Genomic DNA, 25,915 nt, shown 5'->3' on the forward strand with positions numbered 1-25,915 from the left:
TTCCAACACTATAAAATCGTCTTTTGCCATAAACATTTTTAACCAGTGGTTTTAGGAAGTTACCACACTGACGGGCTCTTGTTTGCAATTGTGAGGGAATAAAAAGGGAGCGGTGAAGAGGGATATTGCATGTTAGAGACTTCTACACCATTATTGTTGTTTTATAATTTATTACTAGTTGTAGAGGCATTACCTGGCACTGTCAAAAAAGTGGTTTAGATGAGGCCATATAGTTTGCGTTTGATATAAATCGGATAGATTTCTTCAAGAAGAGTCCCAAGCGCGTGGCGCGCATCAGCAGGGGCCAGCTGGGTGCTATCATCATCGTCTCTGCGCAACACTAGACGGCGCGCATGTATGTCCCTGTGTGCACGGTGATGGGCGCGTTGTTTGAATGCAGGCACTATGTCGCGGCAATATTAAAAATGGGAGTGTCAGTAAATGCCATCTGTAGCCATGGCGGTGAGTGTGGCACACTTTTTATGAGCCTGCGTGGTGTGACGTAGCACGTGAACTTATTACGAGCTGGCAGCTGACCAATAGTCCCTCGAATACAACCTAAGGCACCAAGTCTGCCAGTACGAGACCTTTGTTAATGAATAAGGCAAATAAGGGTATATTTGAGGGCTCGTTTTTTGTGTTTTGACCCATTAATAGTGAATAATAACAGACAATAATACCAAAGAAAGTATAGGGAAGGTTATGAGACAGAATCGTAAGGTAAGTGCGAAGAAAGAAAAGTGGGTCAAAAAATAACTTGCCGTGGGCAGGAACCGAACCTGCGACCTTCGAATAATGCGTTTGATGCTCTATGTATATATAGAGAAAATAAATATACGATTATAAATATACGAATTATACGGTGACATTTCTATGAATATCGGTCTCTGATCGAGACGTCACCAATAAACAGTTTTTAGGAGCGTATATTTATTTTTCCTAAATTCTAAGGCAGCCGAAGTCCGACTCGTCATAATCTACGCATATATATATATATGTATATATATATATATATATATATATATATATATATATATATATATATATATATTTTCACGAGGGTGAGAGATTGAATGCAATAAATATATTTACAAAATATACAGGGAGAGTCAGAGGCAGCTGCAGCCAAGATGGAAGAACAGCAGCAACAACAACACGAGCACAGTCCCTTTCATCGTCTTCGTCGTCTATGATGCTCTTTCGTTGCCGATGTCGTGTAACATATAACCCCCCGCCGCTGGTAGCGCCGTCTCGGCGCTTAAAGGAGGGTACGATCATATGCGGATATGTACGGTTTGAGCCGGGTCACATGGACGACGTCAGTAGCGGGTGCGGACGACGATGACCGACTGTCCAACAGAGCAATCTCGTATGCGACATTGGTAAGTCGGCGTAAAACCTTGTAAGGCCCCGAGTAGTGAGAGAGGAGCTTCAAAGAGAGGCCAACGTGGCGGCATGGTGTCCAGGGGAGGACCAATGAACCTGGAGAGTAGGAAACTACTCTGTGATGGCTATCGTAGGGGGCCTTCTGAGAGATCTGCGAACCAAGAAGACGTTCCCGTGCGATTTGGCGGGCTACTTGAGCCCGAGCAGTGGCATCCCGGGTGTACACGGTAACCGTTTTCTTAGTTGATGGGAGAAGAGTCTCGAAGGGTAACGCTAGATGGCGGCCGAACAATAGATAGAAGGAGGAGAAGCCAGCGGTGTCGTGGTGTGACGAATTGTACGCGAATGTCACATAAGGCAAAGTACTATCCCAATCAAGGTGATCTTTGGAAACGTACATGGAGAGCATTGTTGTCAATGTTCGATTTAGGCGCTCGGTAAGACCATTTGTTTGTGGGTGATAGGCTGTAGTGAGCTTGTGACACGTCGAACAAGAGCGAAGGATGTCACTTACTACTTTTGAAAGAAATGAGCGACCACGATCAGTCAGCAGCTGTCGAGGAGCGCCATGGTGAAGAATTACGTCATGGAGCAAGAAGTCCGCGACGTCAGTGGCACAGCTTGTCGGTAGCGCTCGTGTGATAGCGTATCTCGTGGCGTAATCAGTGGCTATGGCTATCCGCTTGTTTCCAGTGAGAGAAGTAGGAAATGGTCCAACGAGATCCAGACCGACGCGGTAGAAGGTAACGGTGGGTATGTCTATTGATTGGAGCGGACCAGCTAGTGTCAAAGTGGAATGTTTGGAGCGCTGGCAGGACCCACATGCTGCAACGTATCGGCGCACAGAACGGTAAAGGCCTGGCCAGAAGAATCTACGCCGCACACGATCGTACGTGTGCGTGACCCCGAGATGTCCCGCGGTTGGGGCGTCGTGAAGCTGTTCAAGTACAGCGGAACGGAGTGTTGCAGGAACTACGAGTAGTAGATCTGGTCCCTCGGCGCTGGTGTTTCGTCGGTAAATAATGCCATCGCGTAGAACGAACAAGTGTGGCGACGGATCTACGTGGGGCAAACGTAGACTCTGCATGATAGAACGCAAGTAGACATCGCTTAGCTGTTCCTTGCGTATGTCGGGGAAAGCCGACATGGCGAAGACACAACAGTCAGAATCATGTGCTGAAAGGTAAGGTGGGTCCACGGGGTGACGGGATAGACAGTCGGCATCCTGGTGCATTAGGCCAGATTTGTATGCCACGTCGAAGCTGTATTCTTGTAGTTTCAAGGCCCAACGGCCAAGTCGTCCAGTTGGATCTTTAAGGGACGACAGCCAGTACAAGGCATGGTGATCTGTAATTGCCGAAAAGGTGCGGCTAAACAAGTATGGTCGAAATTTTCCGACTGCCCAGACTAGTGCAAGCAACTCACGCTCTGTAATGGAAAACTTGCTCTCCGAAGGAGAAAGGATGCGACTGGCATAAGCAATGACGCGATTCTGTCCTCGTTGCCGCTGGGCGAGAACAGCACCAATTCCATGTACGCTGGCATCGGTATGAATTTCAGTATGGGCTGACGGGTGTAAATGGGCCAAGATGGGTGGGAAAGTAAGTAATGTTGTAAGGGTGCTGAAGGCAGTTGCTTGGTCAGTACCCCAATAAAGGCATGTCCTTCTTCAGTAGCTCCCTAAGTGGTAGGGCAATGTGAGCAAAAGTATATATATATATATAAATATATATATATATATATATATATAAATATATATATATATATATATATATATATATATATATATATATATATATATATATATATAGATATATATATATATATATATATCTGTGTGTGTGTGTGTGTGTGTGTGCGTGTGTGTGTGTGTGTGTGAGAGTGTGTGTGTGTGTGTGTGTGTGTGAGTGTGTGTGTGTGTGTGTGTGGTGTGTGTGTGTGTGTACACATATATTTTCTATCAATAGAAAACTATCTCCGGGCACGATAGTTTGCTATCGTAACAAGAGAAAATCATCGATGATGCTATAAAACGGGCGCGTGGTTTAAATAGGAACGTAATTTTTGTCGGGCTCGATACCACGCCATTCACAAAACCAAACTAACCTTAACTGAATTCAGGAACAGCGCAACCTACAAGTAGTTACTTCGTAACTACGGAAGCGAAAAGACAAGGACAGAAAAGAGCGCTGACTCTCAACAAGAGTCAGCGCTCTTTTCTGTCCTTGTTTTTTCGCTTCCGTAGTTACGAAGTAACTACTTGTAGGTTGCGCTGTTCCTGAATTCAGTTATGTCCTACCAACTTGCCCAAGCTTCCACGCTTCAAACTAACCTTTTCGTCACATATTCGTTCACACTACCACACGTCAACAATATCCTTTCAAAAGAATTTAACATCATACAGCATAGTGCGCGTCTATCCTCCATTTTCACGCAGCCACCGTGCGTGGTCTAGCACCGCGGAAAGAACATAAAAGACATCCTAGTTCGAGCTAAGACGACGGAGTCTTAGAGCAGTGAATGGGGCTGTAAGCAATGCCGGAAACAACGCAGCCAAGCCTGCAAGCACATGACTACAATCTCAGTTGCCGAGGCTTCGTCCTCAGACTTGACATTCAAAATTAAGGACTCGCTGAATTGTGACAGCCAGAACGGAATATATATGCTGCATTGTGATGTCTGTGGTCAGCAGCATATCGGCCAGACTGGTATGGCGTTCATACTAAGTTTTAACCACTGAGCCCACGCACGTACTCTGACTGCGTTTTAACCACACAGCCCACGCACACACACTGCCAAATCTGCCTTTTTTCAAGCATCTGAACTAGCCAGAGCACTCATTCGAGAAAATACGAGTCACCCTACTCCAGTCAGGCTTCCGCGGGACTCGTGAACGGGAACAAGAGGAGTCATACTTCCTCCATAAATTCCAAACACTAACACACGGTATCAATGAAAGCATCGGCAACCTGTCGTACCTTAAGTCATGCAGTGGTGAGATGGAACAGGAATCGAGTCTGGCTTATTTTTCTTTTTTTTCAATTTTCACATTTTTTATACGCTTACAGAAAAACACTCAAAAAGAGAGCAAAGTGACGTGTGTGGAGACGGAAACACAACAATATAGGGATCATCGCTATGGAAACAGTATTTTTGGTCACCAACCTACATGAAAGAAAGAGAGAGAGAGAAACAACTTTATTTTCAACCTGCAGAAACAGCGGCACGTTGAGTGGCATCGTCACTTAACGTGCCGCGTGTTAAGTGACATCGTTAAGTGACAACCTGCTTGAAGAGCGGTACGTTAGATGACATCATCGTTGTTGTGTGGCCGTGTCCACTGACGCCGAGAAATGAAGCATCCCTTCTTATATGGCGTAGAGGGTCCGTCTTGAACAAGGTTCCGGTCGTCATCGTGCCTGAGTAGGGTGCCCAGAACACGCTATCGACGTGTGGGTCCTCCGAAGCATGGCCACTGCTGTTCCCCCTGAGTGATCCATCGGAATTTTATTGTGCGCGTATAAACGTGCGTATAACACGGCGATGCTTTGATGCAGGTGAAGTGGGTCAACAATGAATGCCGCCACTCCGTCCAAGAATAGACTCGGGAAAAACGCAGTAAACCTGCACGAACAGTGGAACGTTAGGTGACATTGTCGTTGTGATGTTGCCGTGTCCAAAAAACACAATAGGAAAACACAACCCATTTACTTGGTCTCTTGGAGCAGATCCAGCCACTCATTTTAGGGTGGTGGTCGCCTAAACTAACGCTGAAGAGAGCGGCGGCGTCATGTCTTTTTTTTGTTTTGTTTTGACTAGGAAAAAACTCCTTCGCAGCATAACCACTGCTAATGTGTGCTCGCAGTGGTTTCACTCATTTGTCCTAATTGGTAATAGGAGGTGAGCGGCGAGTACTTAATTGAAGGGGGGGGGGGTCGCTGACAGAGAGCTTGGGGGAGAAGCGATTGCCCCTACCGAAATCCTTTCGCAGCATAAATATTGTGAATGTATGCTCACATTGGTTTCACTCATTTATCATCATTAGTTATAGGAGGTGGGCGGCGAGCACTGAATGAAAAGGGGGGGGGGGTGTTGACTGAGAGTTTGAAGTAGGGGTGATAGCCCCTACCGCCCACCCCTGGATTCGCCACTGCAGTCTCTGGGATGTGATGTTCTCCAGGGAACCAAGCAGAGCCGCAAGTACTGCTACCGTAGAAGTAGTGACAGGTGGCAGCTTGATTCGAAGGGTGATTCCTCTAGCTGGTATCACCACTGCACCATTAGAGCTATACGCTGTATTTGAACCATCGATGTATATGTGTCGGTGCATGACTACTGTACATTTCGTGCAAGAGGTGCAGGCTCAATTTATTTGAGTCTGACAAATTGAAATTTGATTTCTTCCGCATTTCTGGAATAGTAAGACATACTTGTGGAAGGGCAAGGCGCCATGAAGGATATACCGATTTCCCCGCAGGAGTAATATCTGACTTAAATGGTGCACGATGCCCACAGACAACTGCACTAAATTTCGTGCGGGGACTCCCAGTAGTGAGGTTCGCTAAGTGCTGAGAAGTGTTCTTAGCATGTTGCCTGAGGTACGTAAGCATCGTTTAAATGGTGATGTGCGTCATGATCAGGTCCTGCGCAAGAGCGACGGTTTCAGCAGTCAATGTACAGAGGGGTAAATCAAGGCATATCCTAAAAGCCTGAGCTCCAGGGTTTCGTAGTGGGCAGATGTTAATTTTGCACGCGTAAGATATTACAGGTAGGCCATACCACAGAAATTCAATAAAAATCTATGGACTATCTATCCGAAGGGAACCCTGATTGAATGCGAAGCAGCAGCGGTGTGCACGGCGTTGACCCGGTTGAAACGGGCATCGACGTGGTTGCTGGAAGAACGGTTTGAAGCGAAACTCCATTTAGCATTTTCTGGCGTAAACGTTTATTTGAAACACAAAGCCACGGGAGGCAGGACGCGTTGAAGACGTTTAAGCCCGACTTGGCTCACATCTTGTCGGTGTTACCCGCGTGCCATCTGTATTCGCGAACGCCATCGGTGTTGTTGACTAGCATCACGTCGTAATGTAACTGGTGTCACTCTGCCGACACTTGAATTCGGCTTCCCAGGCTCGCGCCTCATCGGTGTTTACGTCACCAATCGCGAATGCAATCAGCTTCGCTAACCTTCGCAACGCTGTAAACAGCCGGAAAAACTACGCGCAAAGTAGTGGGAAGCATGCCACGATGGCGTCCCGCCCATCGGCACAATCGCATGGCAAGCAGCGGCATGCTGTCCACATTGTCGGCACCGCGAGATTGTCGAGACTCGCGGCTTCTGCTCGCCGACAGATGAAGAGAGGTGGCACGGGGAGATGATGCCCACGTGAGGAGTGGGGTCAAAAGTGGCGAGCGGTGAAAAGGGTGAAGCGAGAAAGAGCTGACACGCGGTGAGCGCGCGGTAGGCGAGGGAGAGAGACGACACAACGCACTGCTTAGAAGGTTGTGAGCTACTTGGCACAGCTCCAACACCTGTGGCGAGGGCAGTGGTTCAAAAGAAGGCATAGCGTTACACAGGCTAGTCAAAAAGCTGCTTTGAATATAATAATAGCTTGTACAGTTGTACTTTACACTCGAAAGACACTCCCCAAGTTTTCCTGGCAAGGAGCCTGAAGCAGTGACCAATGGCAGTGAGCTGTTTTCACGTAGTTTACGAGTGGGTCCAACACAGGTTTCGGTCGATTATAACCCCTAAGAACCTGTGACTCCGGCTGGACGACACCAATCGCCCGTTAAGTATTATGCCGTAAGCGGTCATTGGCCTTCTGGCGAACGCCACGACGGCACACTTTCAATTTGCGATCTCGAGCCCTTGTCTACGTAGATAGTGCAATGTCACTGATGCTGCCTTCTGTAGTCAAGCACAAAGTTCAAGTCGAGTCACCCCTGATGCCAATAGAAAGATCTCATCTGCATAAATGGAAAGTCATACGCTGCTTACCAACTAGTCCAATGAGTGTTAGGTTGAACAGCGTCGGGCTTATCACACTGCCTTACGGGAGTGCTCGGCTACCATAACAATCGGTTGTCGTGCCATTTTTTGTATGCACTCGAATTTATGTATTCTGTAGCTGTGAATGTACGAATAGATCTTTCCACCATGCCCTACTCCTTATGCGCTGAGGATGGCTTCATTGGGGACATTGTCCTAAGCCTCTTTAACTTCAAGAAATAGACCAGCAGGTAATCGTTTAAAGGGCTTCTGATGTTTCACATGTCACCAAGTCAACAACATTGTCAATTGATGAGCATCGTCTGTGCCCGGACATGGCATCTGGATATATTTTGAGAACTCTGAGTACCATTTTAGATGGTTAAAAATCAGTACCTTCATAACTTTTCCCACACAGCTCGCGAAGGCGATCGGGCGGTAGGAGAAAATAGCCAAAAGTGACTTGCCGGCTTTGAGAAGTGAATTGTTTTGATTGATATGTGGGGTTTATCGTCGCCAAACGACCATATGACCATTAGAGACGCCGTAGTGAAGGGCTCCGGAAGTTTTGACCACCTGGCGCTCTTTAACGTGCACCCTAATCTAAGCACACAGGCCTACAACATTTCCGCCTCTATCGGAAATGAAGGCGCCGCATCCGGGATCCAAAAACGCGACCGGTGGGTCCGCAGCCGAGTACCTTAGCCACTAGACCACCACGGCGGGGCGTCGAGAAATGCACTTAGGCGACTTTACTTTCATTCCTGTGGAACCGTGCCAGTTTGCCAGGAGTCGTTGTATAGCAGCAAGAGTGCCATGCGAGCTTGATCTCCTAAGTGACCCAGGGCGCGGTAGGTGATGCTGTCAGGTCCTGACACTGAAGAACGTCTACACAAAGCAAGCGCTGGCTTTCGTTTTTTCATTGAAAATGGGCACTCCATTTGGTGGTCACGTGAGGATACATAACAATCGGGCGTCCTCGTCCCTGTTGAGTTTGCCCCAGGGGCAATACTTCACAGAAAGACTCTTCGACGTCAATCGCTTCGCAGCGTAAGTTAAGCGCCAGATATTTAAATGTGTAGCGCGGACCAATGGTTTTACGGAGACCCCTGACAGTTCTCCAGATTAGTGACGAAGGCTTCTTAGATCCAGGCAATGGCATAAAAATGCCTATCGTCGCTTATTTTGTGTGTGTTTGTGTGTGTCTGTGTGCGCTTGGCTACTCTCAGATCATCGAAGGACTTAGTGCGTCTATGAAGTCAAACGACAAATTATTTCATTATTATTTATTACATGCTGCTGGCCTATTTACCAGGCCCCGCCGCGGTGGTCTAGTGGATTATGTACTCGGCTGCTAACCTGCAGGTCACGGGATCGAACCCCGGTTACGGTAGCTGCATTTCTAATGGAGGCTGAAGTGCTATAGGCCCATGTGCTCAGATTTGGGTGCAAGTTAATTCTTTCGTTACCACGCCTATCCAAATCGATCACCGGTGACTGACGCTTTTGGATCATCAATTTTTGCATGTCAAATTTGTTTCTCGTGCACCCAGCACTTTCTAGTAGTTAGTCCAGCCACTGAAATTTCAGAATCAATTTGAATTTGCCTGTTTCGGCAACAGAGTGATTTTTGACAGACCTTTGCGCGAACCAATGTGCGTGTTTTGTGGGAAAGAGCACTAGGCTGGCAAACTTGACAAGAGTGTTTGCACCTCGTGATTATGGTACAGTATCAGCTAAGTTCTGTAATGAAAAGAACCTTTGCAAGCCACATATCGAGATAAAGCGTTAGCTTCGCATTTTCACAATGTTGAGCAGTAATGATATCCAAAAATTTATGCGTATACTCAGAAAAGTTTGTTCTACAAAAAAAAATTGCGAAGGTCCGCCGCATGTATGAAGTGTTGAGGTGGCCTTCTATGAGAGTTTCCAGCAGCTTTGGTTCTGCTTGCATCGTTTGCTTGCAGCCCTATGATGTCGTTATCACGTGCGCATGCGTGCGCATCAGCGCTGAAAAACATGCGCTGCATGAAACTGTCTTGCAACCTCACCTGAATAGAGTGACGGCGAGCTTAGCGTTCGAGTATGGCAGCACCTGAGCTTCAAGTTTTATGGCGACGATGTTTTGCGTAAGCCTGATACATCCACAGCCATTCATGTGTTTGTTTGTTTGTTTGTTTGTTTGTTTGTTTGTTTGTTTGTTTTTCTTTTGTACATCCTCAAGTAGTTACCTCCACCGCAAGTGCGTACAGTTTCTGACCTTTGCGCACAATCTTATTGGTTACTCTGGTTAGGTGCGTGGTCTACACTTTGCTGAGGCGCAGTGTGCTCGCGCTGTCTGCAGAACTTCTAGCAATTAGAGGACCCCCGGAGCACATCTTGGCCCTGACTACGAAGCGGAGCGGAAGATTTTAGAACTGAGGTGATATTGACCTTTTTTAATACGATCTGCAAGAAAATTGAAAAAAATACTTGGATGCATATATTGGAACGCCAACCTATGTTGTGTAAGCTGGCACATAAAAAGAGGTGACGCTATAATAAATAGTGAAGTTCACTGGGCATCTCATTTGTAGAGGGATTGTTCTCATCACGGGCATCCATCTATTTTATTGGAACTCCAGGAGACTCTTACCACAACACACACAAGAAAAAAATTCACTGAGAAACAGTTCACAAGTTGTTGCGACTCTGGGTCCCGCGGGTCTCAGTTTGGTAGTGGGCCCCCGTCTTAGGACCCATCGTCGAACAAGTAAGATAAGGTGCTCATAAGAACGACAACAAGTTATTTGCATGGTTCGTAACCGAGAATTTGAAGAGAGGTGATCAAGTGATCAAGCAGAGGTCAAGAACTGTACAGGAGAACTGTTAAACTGTAGAACTTAAAATATTGACACAAGGTGACTTCAAATTACGCACGCTAGCAAATACTTGTGCCTTTTAGATGATTTGCGACGCACGAGCCTGTGGGACCCAGCTGCGCGCTAACCGTGTTGGGGAAAAAGACGAACGTAGAAGAAGAGGCAGAAGGGAATCCTCGAGACAATCTAGCTGTGCTATTATTCTCGGGCACACGTTCGCCCAGCGTACGTTAGCGTATTAAAAGATTTTATTGAAGAGTGCGTTACAAATCTGGTGGAGGTGCTGGGTATGATGCCAAGTCCCTCTCGAGTGACGGAGCACAGTCCAGAACCACAGCGATTTCAACCCAACGAGCTGACGCCTGTTCATCAGCGCTGCAGTCGACGCCTACGTGGTGAGGGTCCTGAATTTTCACCTTTATCGACTTCGCTTGGAACATCAATGGCTGTGGACGGGTACGCAACTGACATGACAGCTCAGGTCGCTCCAGCCAACATTGTAGTAAACCAGCCAATGCTACCAAAGCCTTTCCACGGCGAAAGCTACGAGGACGCAGAGGACTGGCTTGAGCACTTTGAACGCGTCGCAAAGGCTAACGGATATGGGGAAGAGCGCAAACTTGGAAGTGTTTACTTCGCACTGGAAGATAGCGCACGAACGTGGTATGAAAACCACGAAGCCACCTTCCGGTCATGGAATGATTTTCGACGGGAGCTGCTCGCTGCTTTCCCGAACACAAACCGCAAAGAGAGAGCTGAAGCTGCGCTCCAGACAAGAAATCAGCGCAATAACGAAACTGTCGCCATGTATGTGGAAGACATGTCTCGCTTATTCCACCGAGCGGATTCAAATATGAGCGAAGACAGGAAGCTGCGCCGTCTGATGCGAGGCGTGAAGCAAGAACTCTTCGCCGGACTAATTCGAAGCCCACCGCGCACCGTCGCCGAGTTTCGTTCCGAGGTTACTACAATGGAAAGGACGCTACAACAGCGAGCAAGGTTATACAACCGGGATGCGATCGTCACTTCCTTGGACATGTTGCCACCAGCCTTCGGTAACGGCATGGAAGCACTACGCGAGCTGGTGCGGTCTGTTGTGCGAGAAGAGCTGCAGAGGCAGCGTCTTGACCAGAACACTCCAATGCTTTCGTCTCTCGCCGATGTGATCCGTGACGAGGTCAGGCAGGTGGTACGCGAACCTTCGAGCAACGCACAGCCAGGGCTGCCACTACAACAGAAGACGAGAATGACGTATGCCGATGTGCTACTACGAGGACCTCCAGGACGTGCGGACGTCACGGCGGCTACACCTATGCAGTACCCGATGCCGCCGAGCAACCTGCAGCCAACGCCAGAGAGGAGACTAAGGAAGAGCGATGTCTGGCGCACCCCCGATAGGATACCGCTGTGTTACCACTGTGGGGAGCCTGGTCATCTCTACCGAACGTGCCACTACCACCAGGCAGGACTACGTGGTTTTCCTGTTAATGCACCTCGACCACGAAATGGTGAACGTCCCTTCGAAATTGAAGAATACCTGTCAGGTCGTCAAACCTCAAGTGGCTTCCAACGACACCGACCTCGGGCAACGACAATGGGGAGGTATAGATCGCCTAGCCCCCGACCTTCAGCAAGCTCCCCAAGGTCTCGTTCCCCAAGCCCACGTCGGGAAAACTAGAGTCAGCGACCTGTGGAGGCAAGGCCGCTGTCGACGCTAATGCAGAAAAACCTCCAGTGCTGACTATCAACGACGACCGATTCAGAAACCGGTGCTTCGATAGTGACGTTGCTTCCGATTTACGTGTGTTCGTTGACGGCTATGAAGTCATCGGACTGGTAGATACCGGCGCAGATTATTCAGGGATGAGTAGCGGACTTTCTAAAATACTAAAGAAAGTGCTGACTCCTTGGAAGGGACCACAAGTTCGCACAGCAGGAGGGCACCTCATCGACCCTACTGGAATATGCACAGCGAGAATCGGAATACGGGGTTTCACGTACGTCGCCAGTTTTATTGTGCTGCCGGAATGCTCAAGAGACTTGATTATCGGCATGGATTTCCTACGAGCTAATGGCGCTGTAATTAACTTGCGAGAATCTTCCGTCTCATTCTCGACTAGGCACGCGATTGCTACCTTTAAAACGGAAGAAAACGTATATGACATTTGTATTGCAGATGATGGCGTCATGGTGCCACCAAGATCGAGCATATCTGTTGCAGTAAACAACAAAGCATTCAGTGAATTCGAAGGATTTGCTGACAACAACACTGCCTTACTACTCCGAAAAGGGATCTGCATGGCACGAGGCCTTATTAAGTTACGTGACAGATGTGCAAACGTTCTACTGACAAACTTTGGAAATGAGGTGCAGCATGTTGCAAAAAGAACCGTCATCGCCAGTCTGAATGATTTCGTCCAGGTTACGGAGCTGCGAACTTTTGAAACCAATGATTCTGATTTCGAAGACGTGGAGTCTGTCCTTGCAGCCATCGACATCGAGCCAGGCCTACTACCGAGCGAAAAAGAGCAAATAGAGGGTTTTTTAAGGGAATTCGCCGAATGTTTCTCGTTGTCATCTGAGGTTCGACGCACTCCTGTCGCCAAACATCGCATCATTGTCGACGAGTCAGTGAGGCCAATACACCAGCATCCCTACCGAGTGTCACCAAGAGAAAGAGAAGCTATTGGTAATCAAGTTAAAGAAATGCTCAAAGACGATGTAGTCCAGCCTTCATCAAGTCCATGGGCGCCACCTGTTGTTCTTGTGAAGAAAAAAGACCAAACCTTACGTTTCTGTGTTGATTATCGGAAGCTGAATGCCGTCACCAAACCGGATGTTTATCCTCTGCCAAGAATTGATGACACTCTGGATAGGCTGCGAAATGACAGGTATTTTTCCTCATTGGATCTTAAAAGTGGGTATTGGTAGATAGAAGTTGACGAAAGAGATCGCGAAAAGACAGCGTTTGTGACACCTGACGGTTTATACGAGTTCAAGGTACTCCCTTTTGGCCTTTGTTCAGCACCCGCCACATTCCAACGGGTGATGGAATCAGTGCTCTGTGGTCTTAAATGGCAGACATGTCTGGTTTATTTCGACGATGTTGTAGTTTTCTCTGATACCTTTGAGCAACATTTGGAAAGGCTCCGGGCCGTGCTCACTGCGATCAAATCAGCGGACTCGACGATAAAACCGCAGAAATGTCATTTCGGCTTCCGTGAGCTTCTTTTTCTCGGCCATGTCATCAGTGCAGAAGGCGTCCGCCCAGACCCTGCAAAAACTGAAGCCGTAGCAAGATTTCCGAAGCCAACAGACAAAAAGGCTGTTAGGCTGTTTTTAGGTCTCTGCGCCTATTATCGACGGTTCGTTAAAAATTTTTCACGAATTGCTGAACCACTGACACGGCTGACAAAAGAGGAAATGCCTTTCGTATGGCTTGCCGAACAAGAGGATGCCTTCAATGAACTACGAAAGTGCCTTCAAAGCCATTCTGTTCCGGCGCATTTTGACGAGGAAGCGGAAACCGATATCCACACAGATGCAAGCAATTTAGGTCTTGGGGCCGTGCTCATCCAATGGCAAAACGGACAAGAACGAGTCATTGCGGATGCCAGTCGCACTCTTTCGAAAGCTGAGGTGAACTACTCAGCGACCGAGAAAGAATGCCCTGCCGTGGTATGGGCTATCAGCAAGTTTCGACCATATTTATATGGTAGGTTTTTTCGGGCTATAAGCGACCATCATTCGCTATGCTGGCTGGCTAATCTCAAGGACCCATGTGGAAGGCTTGCACGATGGAGCTTGCGATTACAGGAGTATGATATCACGCTTGTGTACAAGTCAGGTCGCAAGCACAGTGATGCGGAGTGCTTGTCACGTGCTCCGATTCAACCTGCTGCTTCTGCTTCCACCGAGGATGGTGAAGATTTTATTTTCTTGGGAGCTGTGACACCATCAGAGATGTCACTTCAGCAGCGATCCGACCCTGAGATACTCCTCTTGATCAAGTACCTACAAGGACAGTCTGTCGATGTTCCACGCTCTTTGTCCACGGCTTGTCAGCGTTTGTCCTACGAAACAACATCCTGTATAAATGGAACTTCGACAACAATACAACGACATTCCTGCTTGTCGTCCCTTCACCTCTGCGACCAGAGATTTTGGAGGCTTGCCACGACGATCCATCAGCTGGACACTTAGGAGTAAGCAGAACGTTAGAACGCATCCGCACTAAATACTACTGGCTGAAGTTGCTTAGCTCTGTACGACACTACGTCAGAACCTGCCGGGACTGCCAAAGATGTAAGACGCCACCGCTAAAACCAGCAGGTCTCCTTCAACCGATAGAACCACCAGAAGCCCCATTCACACAAGTGGGATTGGACTTACTGGGCCCATTTCCTACGTCGTCATCGGTAAAACGGTGGATAATAGTTGCCACCGACTATTGAACCAGATATGCCGAGACAGCTACTCTTGTTAAAGGATCAGCCGTTGAAGTAGCCGAATTCTTCGTCTCCAACATAGTACTGCGGCACGGAGCTCCAAAAGCGTTGATCACGGACCGAGGGACTGCATTTACCGCCGACCTGATGAAATGTCTCATGAAATTGACGCACACCAGTCATAGAAAAACGACGGCATATCATCCTCAAGCAAATGGTCTTACGGAACGACTGAACAGAACGCTGGCTGATATGTTGTCAATGTACGTTGATATAGAACACCGTACTTGGGATAAAATATTACCCTATGCAACATTCGCCTATAACACTGCGATGCAAGAGACAACACGGATGACGCCATTCCAACTTGTTTTTGGCCGGAGGGTAACGACACCTTTAGATGCAATGTTACCTATTGACGAGACGCCCGAGAATTACTATGACGTTCACGACTACATACAAAGAGCAGAAGAAGCCAGACAGCTGGCACGATATCGCATTCTCCAACAGCAGAAAAGCGACACGCATCGATACAATCTGCGAAGAAGAGACGTCCAGTACGCACCAGGAGACAGAGTATGGGTGTGAATTCCTGTACGAGTACGTGGCCTGTCAGAAAAACTGCTTCGCCGCTATTTCAGTCCGTACAGAGTGCTCCGTCGCGTCGGCTCGCTCAACTGCGAAGTTATGCCAGAGGGACAGGATATTCAATCTCGACGGCGGCATCGCACGGAAACTGTGCATGTCGTCAGGATGAAACCATATCACGACAGGCAATGAAACGCTGAAGATACAACGTTCTTTGGCGACAACGACATCCCCGACGAGGGTTTGTGAATGACTGCCATGCGACCAGTTTGACACAAGCATCGGGACAATGCACGCTGGAAAGGGGGGCAATGACACAAGGTGACTTCAAATTACGCACGCTAGCAAATGCTTGTGCCTTCTAGATGATTTGCGACGCACGAGCCTGTGGGACCCAGCTGCGCGCGAACCGTGTTGGGGAATAAGACGAACGTAGAAGAAGAGGCAGAAGGGAATCCTCGAGACAATCTAGCTGCGCTATCATTCTCGGGCACAAGTTCGCCCAGCGTACGTTAGCGTATTAAAAGAGTTTATTGAAGATTGCGTTACAATATACAAAAGTCTTCCGCTGATATAGCACCGTGTTGCTAACCCTGGGCGCATTGTCCGCAGTTTAAGCCAATATGGCGCTCGATGGTCTAGGTTGTCCACCCATGAAGCCAGGCAAAGACACCACACAATGCACGTGGAAAGGGCACAGCTACACGATGCCCAAATATGGTCACAAACGCACAGCACCGACGTTTCGCATTCGTCTCCAAGATTTCGCGCACCTCCGATGATCTTATATGACTTTGGTTTCCAGAACTCTTCCGGCAGTTTGGGGATGTTCGAAAAACCGGCTCCCGGAACACGTGCCAAACTTGCCTGACTACGTTCGGGTAGGACAATGTAGGGCTCCGCTAGCTTACTGTCAAAGCATGCCACTCCATTCAGCCGATCCTATGGAGAAAGGAAAAAAGAGGAGTGGTTGACTAATCATTCGTCGTAGAGGCGCTGAGGCGGGCTACCGCCAGGGTTGCAGCAGATAGCGCCCTTTTCATTTCCACACATTCCATCTTTCGTTGTTTGCTAGAACCTGCGGCTTAGCTGCGAATTTCCGGGGCTCCGCTTCTCCTCGCAAAGTGCAGCCAACACCAGTTTGGTTTTAGCTTTTAGCCCAAACAAAATACACCACCCGATTTTCCACATTCTCGGTTATCTTGAAAGTGGCCCAGCTGTTTCATTGTTTGCCTCGAAAGCCTTTCATAGAGTCGAGCACACAATGGCCTTTCTTGGTTCGTATCTTTTCTTTGCGCGAACTGGTGCTGGAACCCCTTGTTCACGTTTTGCTGACAGGAAATCAACCCGCCTTGACGACACATCCTTGCTTGGAATGCATCGAAATGTTTTCATCCAGTTCACAAAGGCCGAAAGACTCCAATAATGATGACGGTCATAACAAAGTACACTTGTGTCTCCCAAAAAAACATGTGCGCTGATGTTTATTCCAACAAAGAAGTCGCAACGAGGTCGCGACGGAAAATCGGCGTACGGCAAGTCAGGCAAATGTGGCACAGGTTCTCGCGCAACGAGAGCACGTAGTTTTTCGTTCTCTTTGGAAGGCGCATACGCGTTAGGGCGCATGCTCCACTACTATACCCCCAGGGTGAAGAGTATCCATCCTGGTGTCTCAGGGAGTACGCACAATGAGGGGATCGTAGTAGGGCTATAGACGGTCGACGTGCATGGTCTCGTGTCCTCGACGCAAAATCTGGCGATTGTGTTAGGGGCTCGATGATGTAATTCACCGGCGAAGTCACGTTACTCACACGGTATGGACCATGGTACTGGGCCAGAAGCTTAGAAGAAACGCCAGGAATGTGCGGCGGCACCCAAAGCCACACAAGGGAGCCAGTATGAAACGTAGGAGCAATGTGATGAACGTCGTCATGTCGAGTTTGTTGTAGACCTTGAGCCTAACTTGTCAGAGACAGAGCCAACTGACGGCAGTCTTCAGCGTATCTGGCGACGTCCGAAAGAGGGGAGCACTCAGATGCATCAGGGTGGTACGGGAGCATAGTGGCGAGTGAGAGGGAAGGTTCGCGGCCAAAAAACAGAAAGAACGGGGAAAAACCGGTAGTCGCTTGCGTCGCGGTGTTGTAAGCGAAGGTAACAAAAGATAATACAGCGTCGCAGTTAGTGTGATCGGAGGACGTGTGCAAAGTCAGCATGTCGCCAAGTGTGCGGTTGAACCATTCAGTGAGACGATTGGTCTGTGGATGGTATGCGGTAGATTTCCGGTGGATGATGTTGCATTCAGCGAGAATAGCTTGGATGACCTCCGACAGGAACATTCGACCCCTATCACTGAGTAATTTCCGTGAAGCACCATGGCGGAGAAAGAAGCTGCGCAGAATGAAGAGGGTAACTTCATGGGTGGTCATTGCCGGTAGAGCTGCAGTCTTAGCGTTGCGTGTCAGATGATCCACGCCGACAATAATCCAACGGTTTACAGAGCCACTATATGGGAGGGGGCCATTGAGGTCGATACCCACGTGGTCGAATGGGTGAGCAGGGCACGGGAGTAGCTGTAACATGCCAGTAAGGTGCCACGAAGGTGTCTTGTTCTGTTGGCGACTGGTGCAAAACTGAACGTATTTCTGCCCAACGCGATACATCCCTCGCCAGTAATATCGTTGGCGCAGCCTTTCGTAGGTTTTCAGGACACCTACGTGAGCACTTTGGTGATCTGCATGGAAATTCATGCAGATGTCAGAGCGCAAACGAGTTGGCACAGCAAGGAGCCACTTCTGACCATCAGGCATGTAGTTGCGGTGGTACAGAATGTTGTCTCGCATGTAAAAGTAGGCTACTTGCCGGCGTAGCGCTCTCGTAGAAGGGACAGCAGACGTATCGGTAAGGTAGTCGATTAACAATGCAAGGTATGGGTCTTTACGCTGCTCCGAAAGCATGTCAATGGTGTCAATTGGCGACAAGGTGGTCAAAAGTGGGGACAGAGAAGCCATATCTGGTGTTAACGGCGATCGCGAAAGTGCATCGGCATCCGCATGCTTGCGACCGGAAAGATATACGACACGGATGTCGCATTCCAGCAGTCGAAGTGTCCAACACCCCAGGCGTCCGGATGGGTCTTTCAAGGTGGACAGAAAACATAGAGCATAGTGGTCTGTGACCACGTCAAAAGGACGGCTGCAAAGGTATGGGTGAAACTTCGTCAACGCCCAGATTATTGCCAAACACTCCTTCTCTGTCACGGAGCGATTCAATGCAGCCTTGTCGAGAGCGCGACTTGCATAGGCGACTACGTAATCGGCTTGGGCACCTTTCCGTTGTGCCAAAACTGCACCAAGACCAATGCCACTTGCATCGGTGTGAATATCTGTAGCAGCAGTGGGATCGTAGTGACGAAGAATTGTTGGTGAGGTCAGCAGGCGGCGCAGTGGGCAAAATGCGTCGTCACATGCAGGTGACCATGCAGATATATTTTTGCTGTTGGAAAGCAGACTCGTCAGAGGTGCGATGATGGACGCGAAGTCGCGCACGAAGCGACGAAAGTAGGAGCAGAGACCAATGAAACTTCTTAAAACGTTCAGTGATGTGGGCATTGGGAAGTCAGCGACAGCTCGAGGCTTATCGGGATCTAGAAGAACACCGTCTCCTGTAATGAGATGTGCCAAGATGGTTATTTTCGTGCAGCGAAGTGGCATTTTTCGGTGTTAATTTGTAGGCCCGCAGAAGTTAGACACGTCATAATTTCGTGGAGACGACCAAGATGTGTCGGGAAATCAGCTGAAAAGACTACGATGTCATCCAGGTAACACAAGCAAGTTTTCCACTTGGGGCGCGCAAGATGGTATTGCTCAGGCGCTCAAATGTCGCAGGCGCGTCGCAGAGCCCAAATGGCATGACCTTAAGCTCATATAGGCCATCCGGAGTTACAAAGGCTGTTTTAGGGCGATCACATTCAGCCATTGGCACCTGCCAATACCCAGAACGCAGATCCAATGATGTAAGGTACTCGGCGCCTTGTGAACAGTCAAGAGCATCGTCTATTCATGGTAGCAGGTAGACATCTTTCTTCGTAATCTTGTTTAAGCGGCGATAGTCAACGCAAAATTGAACGGCGCCATCTTTTTTCCTTACCAGAATACAGGTGATGACCAAGCGCTTAGAGAAGACTGTATGATTCCACGCTTAACCATGTTATCTACTTCCTCCGTAATGACGCGGCGCTGTTCGGCGGAAACGTGGTAAGGACGCTGTCGCAGAGGCGAATGTGAGCCGGTGTCAATAGTATGAGTTACAGTCGTGGTATGGCCCAAAGCAGGTTCTTGAAAGTCGGAAGAAGAGTGAAACTTGTTAAGGAGAGCAACAAGTTGGCGGCAATGCGAGGGGGGATGGTCTGCGTCAATAGCATTGTCGAAAGCTGACGAACTTGATGGCTCAGACGCATGAGTGATTGCGGCAATGTGACATGGCGTTTCGTCGGGAAGAATAATATCATCGATATGGTCGACAGGTTGTACATATTCCAACGTTTCTCTACGAAGTATGCCAATGGGGTAGTTGCAGTGGTTGGTAACCAGCATTACGGTTATACCAGACGCAATAGTAAGAACGGCAAATGGGAGAACGATGCCCTTGAGTTCAGTAAAAACCGGAGATGGCGTAAACACCACCATGGCGTTAGGTTGCGCCACACATGAAACTCTAATAGGGACTGAAGCTTCCAGAGACAAGGTGATGTCGTCACCAGCGATAAGTTTGCAGAGCAGAGGAGAACAGTCGGGCGGTGGAAATTCATATGTTGGCACAAGGGACACTTCGGCACGGGAACAATCGATTATAGCCTCATGACGTGATAAAACATCCCAACCCAGGATAAGGTCATGAGAGCAAGATGGTAGAACAAAAAATTGGATGACGTACAAAGCGTCTTGGATGACGACGCGCGCCGTACACACAGCCGAGGGATGAATCCTTTGTGCGCTAGCCGTGGACAGCACCATGCCACAGAGAGATGTGGTCACCTTCTTCAGTTATCGACGAAATTTTGCGTTCATCACAGAAACGGCAGCCCCGGTATCAATAAACGCTAATGTGGCAACTCTCTCAACATCGACATCAACAACATTTTGCGGCGAAAATGGAGGCCTTGACAATTGCGCACAAGTTGCAGTTCTTGCCTCCGGAACTGCACTAATTAGTTTCCATCCTCGGGAGGTGGTCGACGACGCATAGGTGATGGCGATCGGCAACGAGGGGATGGGAAACGAGCAATTGATGGGCGGTCACCCGAGTCGGAGTGTCTCTGTTCATATGCAGACGTGGTGGCCTGCTGCGGCGCGTAAGTAGGAGTTCCGAAGTATGCGTGCGCAGGTGTGAGATGGCGGCGGCAGAAGCGTGCAATGTGGCCAGCGATGCCACACGCGAAGCAGATAGGACAATTGTCTTGGGTGCGCCACTCATTAGATGGACGGAAAACACGAGGAGGGGGCCTGTATACTAGAGGCAAGGCCGGAGAAGGTGGAGCCGATAAGGCGACTGGATGCGAGGGGGGCCGCGTGACCACAGCTGCGTAGCTGAGAGTGAAGGTGGCGCAGGTGGTGCGTAGCCGGCAGTTGAGAGACATGATGGCGCCGAAGTGCATGGGTAAGGGGCTGCAACTGTAGGGAGGGCATGGCATCGTATTGCCTCCTGCAGTGTCGAAAACAGGCTCGTGGTGGGCGCCTCACTATGTGGCAGCAGAGAGCTGTCAGGCGACTTCCTCCCCGACGAAGTTTTTAATCTGGTTGGACTGAGTTCCTTGGCGAACGTTGCCATTTGCGAGTGCGATGCCCAAGATCGGATCTGGTGATGGGACACTCTGTCGCGCGATAGAACGCTGACGACGCAATTCATCGAATCTCTGGCATAGGCTTACGAGGACTGCCACCGTGGTAGGGCTTTTCGCCAGCAACGTCTGTAATGCGTCATCTCGATGCCCTTGAGAATCTGTCGAATTTTCTCTTCTTCAGGCATAGATGGTTTAACACGCCTGAAAAGGTCGAGCACATCCTCAATATAACTAGTAAACGTCTCACCAGGCTGCTGGGCTCAATGGCGTAGACGCTGGTCAGCGCGGAGTTTGCGGACCTCTGGTCGGCCGAACGCTTCAGTCACGAGGTTCTTAAAAGTGGACCAGTTGGCGATGGCGGTTTCGCGGTTGGTAAGTTGTAGCTTAACGACGTCAGCTAAGTAAAAGATAACATAGGCGACCTTAGAGTCGTTGTCCCACTTGTCGCTGGCACTTACGCGTTCGTACAAGGAGAGCTAGTATTCAACGTCTTGCTCACCACTGCCGCTGAATATTGGTGGGTCTCGCTGACGGGTAGCGCCGGGGCAGGTCGACGGGGCAGCTGGTGATGCTGGCTGAGCTGGGATGGGCTGGTTGGCGACTGCGTCAGTCATGTTGTACGGTGATCTTTTGGCCAACTTGCGAGAGCGGAGCTCCAGGTCTGCTTAGTGATCTCAGCACCTCCACCGAATGCGATGATGTTTATTCAAACCGAGAAGTCGCAACGAGGTCACGACGGAAAATGGGCACACGGCAAGTTTGGCAAAGGCGGCACAGGTTCTCGTGCAATCAGATCACGGGGTTTTTCGTTCTCTTTGGAAGGCGCATACGTGTTAGTGCGTATGCTCCACTACACATGCAATGCTTCATCGCATTGCACAAGCAACGAAGCAGCACCTCGGTTTTGCTTCTCTTTGTATATGTGAAGAGCAATATTTTCGTACAACATTTATTACGCTGTATACTATTCCTGGGTCGTTTATCTACAAAATGCATATTCAGATTTTTTTCTTTTGAATAGTTTTGTCTGTATAATATTTTTGTTGCACTGCTTACCAGCTTGTGATAAAAAATGTACATTACTTTTTTTTATTTATTCTAAAATATTTTTGTTGCTCCACAACATACAGTTTTTTTAAAGAACATTTTGTTCTGCAAAGTTTGAAATGCTGCAATGTTGCTGGAGTACTCTTCCAACTGGCAAAAACGATCTTTCGTTACTTTTGAAAAACAACCATTTTCGCGCGGTGGCGAAAGAGGCAAAAAACCCCAGGTGGTCGAAATTTCCGGAGCCCTCCACTACAGCTTCCCTCAAAGTCATATGGTGGTTTCGGGACGTTAAACCCCACATACCAATCTACCTCTTTACCAGGTCTTAAGCAAGAATGGGCATACAAAACTATTGTGGAGATAGGTTTGCACAAGGCTTACCTACTATGCGCAAGCGTGTAGGGAGGCGACGTCTTCCACTGCCGCTGCGTGCGAAGACTTTGCGGCCGGGTTCGTCGTTTTCTCCGACTCCGACACGGCGCAGAAACCACGCACGAGGCAAGATAACAACAACAACGGGTTTATTAACCCAAGATGCTGCACAGTGCGACACTCACGGGCTTGCAGGCCGTATAAGAAACTCCGCAAGACCGAGCAAGTACGCTTGCCTAGGGCGCTACGACTCCCGCACAAGGACAGAAGTCGAACGCTCGAACGAGAAGCCGCCTGCTAAGCAGCGAATCAACCTCTCGTGAAGGCCTGAGAGCATCTGCCGCGACGAGTGAATCGTCGGGCGCAACACAGCTCATAGGAGAGGAGGACATCACGCGCGCCCAATGGGAAATGGCGCTGCGTTGTGACATAGAGCTGCGCAGCACACCAGCGTAGCGTGCCCGGACATGCCAGCGCGGGAAGAAGCCGACGGTTGACTGGCCCAGACCAAGAGGCGCCCTGGCAGCCATCTCGGCGGATGCTGGTGCTTATGCGCGCCCAGGCTACGCTGGTGGCACGCGTGCGGCAGCTGGGGAATGAGGCGCCAGGTAGGAGGACGCTCTCGATTCCCACATCCCCCCTCCTAAGACCGAGGCCGCCCTAAACACGCCGTAATGACAGCATCCACCGACACCAAAAAAACGGAGGTCCAGGTCCATGCCATCCACGAGATCGCCGGGCGCCCCGGTGTCTTCGTTCGGTGGCGTCTCAGCAGGATCCTGGGATCGCGGGAGGGCGGCGGACACCGCAGTAGCGATGGCCGACTTGAATGAAGAGTCTGCGACGAGCGCCACCACGACCGCCTGAACGGAGTCGGTTGACAGGGCAGGTTGAAGGCCCGGGCCAGGCGGCACCGCCGGAGTGGACATGACCGCAAGGGCACCGCCGGACTTCGCTCGGTGAACCCTCGAACGGAGGTGGGTAGCCTCGTGCACCAGCAGGACACCACAAGCGTCGCAGTAGGAGGCCTCAGGAACAGGCGGCAACGAGGCACCTCCGGAAGCGTCGAGCAGGTCCGAAAGGGTGCGTCCGCGGAAAGGACGCGGGACGCACTCGGGGTCTACCCCCACACAAACTTTGCGTTGCTTGAACCACCGACGAGTCCACACGAAGGCGACTGGGGCCTCAGTGCCTTGTTGGAACGTCCACGTAGCGACTTCACGACGAGGCGGTGTCTTGTTACCCGGGGCCGGGGGAGCATTCGACGGAGGTGGCATGGACGCGGCCGGTGCCTGAGAAACGACCGAGCACGCGGCTGGTCTCCCGGGTTTTTTCTTGGAAGAACGGGTCACCGAGGAGGACATAACGAAAGCTGGGGTGTCGGTGAAAAGCCGAAACGCAACTGAAGGTGCGGCCCCTGAGGCGCGACAGGCTGGCCCAATAAAGAGAGACAACTCCGTCGGATTGAAGGTTGCGTCAGCCAATAGGGCGCACGCTTCCCTTCTCCCGCCGACTACGCGGAAAATACCCAGTGAGAGATTGAGCCACCGGGGAAAGGGCTTTTCTCTCTCGAGCAGCCGGGAGCGCTGGGAACTGAGTGAATATTCCGTGCGCTGCGCGCGTAATGTTGTTACCAGGAAGAAAACTCGCCAAGTAGCCGTTACTGTTGCTGCTCGATGGGCAATCGCACAGCAGCTATAATCTCCGCTCCCTTACATTGAAGGGATGACGTCCCACTACATGCCGGGGGCGAAAATCAGCCTAGGTGCGTTTTCGCAGGTTGTACTGGTGGCGTGGTTTGGAACCAGCCTTATCCCGGTTTCCCTGCGGTTCGGTGACCACCTCCCCCTCCCCGAAGTCGTTGCTGCGGGCCACGAAAAGTTTGAGGTCGGAAACGTTAACTGGAACGCCGACTGGTCTGCCTTGGGAGTCAGCCAGCTTGTATATTAGGGGCGACACTTTGGTGTGCACTCGGTATGGGCCCAACCATTTGGCCGAAAGGGAGGCCGAGATGCCTTTGGCGGCGTCACTCAAGACGTGATTGCGCCTGAGGACGAGATCACCGACATCGTAACGGACATCCCGATGCGACCGGTCGTATTGAGCCTTCTGACCAGCTCGCGCTTTTGCCAGGTCGGAAGGCGCCAGGTCAAGGGGCGCGTCCATTCGTGAGCACACTTCCGCCGCGTAGCCAGGTGGGCTGACCTTCGCGGCACTTGCCTCGCCTCCGCCCCGTAGGACGCGGTCCATGGGGTTAGGCAGCTCTTTCCCAAAGTTGAGAAAAGCGGGCGTGTACCGTGTCGAGCGATTGACCGTAGACCGCAAGGAGAAGCCGATCTCGTTAAGACAAGCATCCCAATCCCTGTGTTGCTGCGCAAAGGCTGTCAGCAAGGGCTTGAGGTTCCGGTTGATCTGCTCGGTCAGGTTGGCCTGTGGGTTATATGTGATTGTTTTTTGGTGCTTAATGCCAAAGGCAGCACACGCATCCACAAACACCTTGGCCGTGAAATAGAACGCATTTTCCGTGATCAACTCCGCCGGAAAGCCAAAGCGGGTAAAGACCTCAATCAACTTGTCCCAGATTACGCGTGCCGTTAACTTCCGAAGGGGAAACAGTTCGACCCACTTCGTGAAGTGATCTGTGACAGCCAGGAGAAAAACATGGCCCCTCCGGCTTCTTGGGTAAGGTCCCATAATGTCACAGGCCGCGACCTGCCAAGGTTGCTGGCTGTCGATCGGCTGCATGAGCCGGGAGGCTTGCCCCCGCGAGGCTTTACGCATTGGCGCACGCGGCATGAGCGGGCGTAGTGAAGAGCGTCGCGCTTCATGCCAGGCCAGGTAGCGCAGCGGCACAAGTTTTGAAAAGTCTTAAGGCCACTCGCGTGTCCGGCCAACCGCGAGTCGTGGAAGTAACCTAAGGTGGCTTTCCTTAGACTGCGGGGTATCACCACCTTGAAAGACTCCTGGGGAGCTTCTTCAGATGGGACGTAGCGCAGAAGAACGCCGTCGGCATCAAGTAGGTACGAGTCCAACGTGCCCGCAGCAATACCAGCCTGCGTACGGCACTCGGCGCCGACAGCAATACCAGCTATCTGTTCGCACCCGGCGGCTTGACCGCCCCACTCCGCTTGGGAGCTCAGCTCTTTGAGCTCGTCAACGATGTGTTGACAAAACGGATCGTCCTGCTGTGCCTTGAGCAGCTCCTCTCTGCTAAAGACGATACCGGCGGACGTGACAGGGTCTACCAGGTATGCGTCCTCAACCGAGACTGTCGACTCTAAAGTCACTTCAACATCGGAGTTCGCACCTTTCGACCATTTGGGGCCAGAGGGCCCGGGGTCTACTTGATGCGATTGCTCTCAGGAGTAGCGGACAC

General features: G+C 50.1%; 1 protein-coding gene and 1 long non-coding RNA gene across 6 annotated transcripts in view; one reads left to right on the plus strand and one right to left on the minus strand.

Annotated features, from left to right (window-relative positions):
* Positions 1–25,915, minus strand: part of LOC119166787 (chymotrypsinogen B) — a 1,014,345-nt gene that overhangs the window by 923,584 nt on the left and 64,846 nt on the right. The window lies entirely within an intron of this gene.
* Positions 1–25,915, plus strand: part of LOC142783846 (uncharacterized) — a 577,947-nt gene that overhangs the window by 352,470 nt on the left and 199,562 nt on the right. The gene's annotated exons all lie outside the window — the stretch shown is intronic.

Source organism: Rhipicephalus microplus, unplaced genomic scaffold (genome assembly GCF_043290135.1).
Source record: "Rhipicephalus microplus isolate Deutch F79 unplaced genomic scaffold, USDA_Rmic scaffold_12, whole genome shotgun sequence".
NCBI classification, from domain to species: domain Eukaryota; kingdom Metazoa; phylum Arthropoda; class Arachnida; order Ixodida; family Ixodidae; genus Rhipicephalus; species Rhipicephalus microplus.